Genomic DNA, 3,879 nt, shown 5'->3' with positions numbered 1-3,879 from the left:
AATGCCGGTTCACATAGAAGTGTTTTACTTGTCCGCTAACCGTTTTCATCTTCATTGGGGACAAGGACTACCAAAACCTTTCTTAACATTTTGGAAGAGTTTCATTTGAGAAGTGATCAATGATCAAAAGCCTCACCCTTTTCGATGCTTACAAAGTATGGGAACTTCATATTTTGAGTTCTATGGGTCCTATTTGTCATTGTAGCCATTATGGTCCAAACTTTACGTTAGATTGCTGCAGAGTGGTATGATGAACCATATCTCTGTATTCCTTTTAGGTTTCAAATATGATTTTTAGTCCATAATACTATCCTCCAAATTTTACTTCCCATTTAACACCATTAACCACTTTTTAATTCCCTTAAATAATTTATTAGAACTCATACCCATTTCAACTAACATTTTTGTTGGAGTGTAAAGAATGTCAACGTTAAGCAAACGTTGTTATCAAAATGCACATACAAAAATAAGTGTTCCCTAATTATTATTTACGAATATTTTCATTTAAAGCAAACACTTTCATTTTCATGATTTATTCATTGATTTTTGGGCTGTCCAGTCTGTCCAGTGGCAAAATGTCCTTTTGGCCAAAGTCCTAACCATCATTTAAGTAACTACATACATACGATGGCAATCAGCATAATATCGTGTTTCTTCTTCTTTTGTTTTATCAGTTTTATTTTGTTCTTAACTTTAATGCATTTTTATGTGTCAAAACGTAGAGAAAGACCAAAAATCGAGCCATTAAAAAGTTCCAGTTGTTAATTAAATGCAGTTGCATCCCAAAAACAATGCTGCACCAACATGACCACAACAACAACTACCCCAGGGAACTTGAGCTGAGACATCATTAAAATAATGTCTTGTTGCCAGAACATATTCGGACATACATAAATTTGTGTTCTTAAAGATGTTGCTGCTACTGTTTTGTTGTTGTTATTGTGATGATGATGATAATGATGTTGTGTTAAATGTTTGATGGTGTTTTCGATAGTTTGATTATGTCTTCTGTGCAAAAATGCAATCATGCATATGCAGGGGAAGTTATTGGGGTGGATTTTTCTTATTTCTAACAGAAATAATTATTTCTAAACTTTTGCTCCTAGAGACCTTTTCCGTCGAAAAAATTGGTCTTCAGTTTCAGAGGGATTACTTTTTACGGAAAAATTAGTCCACGGGTTCTGAGGGATTTTTTTTCTATAAAAAAATAGTCCTCAGGTTATGAGGATTTTTTCTCTAGACAAAATAGGTCCTCAGATTCTGCGGGATTTTTTCTGTAGAAAATAATTCGTCCTCGGCTTCTCATGGATTTCTCTATAGAAAGGAATTTTTATCTATGAACACATGGTCCTTTTGTTCTTAGATTTTTTTATAGAAAAAAATTAATCTGAAAAACTTAATTCTGAGGAATAATTGTTCCTCGGCTTCTGAAGATTTTTTTCTATAGAAAAAAATTGGTCCTCAGGCTCTGAGGGATTGTTGTATATGGAAAAAATGGTCCTAAGATTCTTAGAAATTTTTTTTTATAAAAAAATTAGTTCTCAGTTTCTGAGGATTTTTTTCTGTAGAAAAAAGTGATCTTCAGGTTCAGAGGAAATTTTTGCAGTACGGAAAAATAGGTCCTCAGTTTCTGAGTATTATTTTCTGTTGAAAAAATTTTATATAAAAATAATTGTTCCTCGGCTTCTGATTATTTTTATACCCTTCACCACACTGTGGTACAGGGTATTATGCCTTTGTCCATATGTTTGTAACAGCCAAAAGGAAACGAGATAGACACATGGTTCCTTTTGAGAATATGCATAGAATCACTTTCTGAGTTGATTTATGCATGTCCGCCAAATCTGTAGATGTTAAATTGTAAACATAGTATAGGTCGCATTTATGATCCGATTTGGATGAAATTTGGCACAAGTCACTTATTTGGCCCAAGGACGAACCCTATTGAAATTGGGAAAAATGGGTTCAGATTTAGATATAGCTCCCATATATATTTTCGTCCGATTTAAGGTAAATGGGGTACCAAAGTCCCTATATATCATTCGATTTGCATGAAAATTGGCATAGAGTACTGAATTAGGTGCAGAACGATGTGTGCCAAGTTTCGAGAAAATCGGTTCAGATTTAGATATAGCTCCCATATATAGGTTTGTCCGATTTAAGGTAAATGGTGCACCAAAGTCGCTATATATCATTCGATATGCACGAAATTTGGCATAGAGTACTGAATTAGGTCCAGATTGATGTGTGCCAAGTTTCGAGAAAATCGGTTCAGATTTAGATATAGCTCCCATATATAGTTTCGTCCGATTTAAGGTAAATGGTGCACCAAAGTCCCTATATATCACTTGATTTGCATGAAATTTGGCATAGAGTACTAAATTAGGTCCAGAATGATGTGTGCCAAGTTTCGAAAAAATCGGTTCAGATTTAGATCTAGCTCCCATATATAGTTTTTTCCGATTCTATGTAAATGGTGCACCACAGTTCCTATATAACTTTCGATTTGCATGAAATTTGGCATAGCGTACTGAATTAAGTCTGGAATGATGTGTGCTAAGTTTCGGAAAAATCGGTTCTGGTTTCGATATAGCTCCCACATATACATATATATTCGTCCGATTTTACATAAATGGTGCACCAACCTTCTAATGTTTGTCCGATTAACACGATTTTTGCACAACGTATCAAGTTGAAACTTGAATAACGTTACTGTGTTTTGTTGAAATTGATGTAGATCCTGTCATAGCTTCCATACCTATTTCGAATGGATGTCTGAATGAAATTAAAATTTTAATAGTGCGGCGACCGAATAGCCTGTATTAATTTTGCTATAAGTCGTTTTTCATAAATTTGTCCCATGTTACGAAGTCGACTTTAAATCTGCCCGAATGAAATTAAATTTATCATAGGTTGCAGAAAAACTTGAATATGTTCCTTGGAGGGGATACATATGTACAAAATACCCAAAGTGGTGAAGGGTATCATATAGTCGGCCCAGTCCGACATTACTGCTTTCCTTTCTGGTTTTTTCTATAGAGAAGGATTTTTCTACAGATGAGAGGTTTTTGTCTATGGAACAAATGGCCCTCTGTAGAAAAAAATTGGTACTCTGGAAATTTTTCTATAGAGAAGGATTTTTCTATAGATGAGGGGTTTTTGTCTATGGAACAAATTGTCCTCAGGTTCTTAGGGATTTTTTCTATAAAAAAATAGTCATCAGGGGATTTTTTTTCAGTAGAAAAAATTGGTGCTCAATTTCTGTAAAAAAATTGGTCCTTAGTTCCAGAGGATTTTTTCTTTGGAAAAAATTGGTCCTCAGTTGATAATGATTTTTTTATACACAAAATTTAGATAAAAATGGTATCAGTTTTTGAGTATAATTTTTAATATGAAAACTTATTCAGACATGGTTGGAGAAATGGGAAAATTGGTCTTAAAGTTTTCTTCAGGATTTCCCACCGTTTTCTCTTGAGAATGGCTCTTATTTTGATGATTGTTTTTCAACTTCAGATGATTTTGTCAGCTTCGCATATAAAAATTTGGACATCAGCTCAAAAGTATTTTTTCATAGAACAAAATTGATCCTCAGGATTTTTTCTATGTAAAAAACATTTCTTATCGAGAACAAATCTTTAGAAATTCAGCACTTCTAAGGAGTTTTTTTCTCTATAAAATTGGTTCACAGCTTCTGAAGATTTGTTGGATGTTTGTACTGAGCTTCAGATTTAAAAAATATTGAGAATTGTGTATGGAAAATGCCTAAATAAAACTATCCACCCCAATATTCATGCAAAATTGCATTTACAAACAATAATATTTATTATGACTTTTTGACTGCTACTGTTTCTTAACTCAGTTTACCTTTTTTCAAAACCA

The sequence above is a fragment of the Musca vetustissima genome, unplaced genomic scaffold (assembly GCF_032173495.1).
Source record: "Musca vetustissima isolate MV318-11 ecotype Yass unplaced genomic scaffold, APGP_CSIRO_Mvet_v1 utg46958, whole genome shotgun sequence".
Taxonomy (NCBI): Eukaryota; Metazoa; Arthropoda; class Insecta; order Diptera; family Muscidae; genus Musca; species Musca vetustissima.
The sequence above is the reverse complement of the archived record's forward strand: the minus strand, read 5'-3'. Positions refer to the sequence as shown.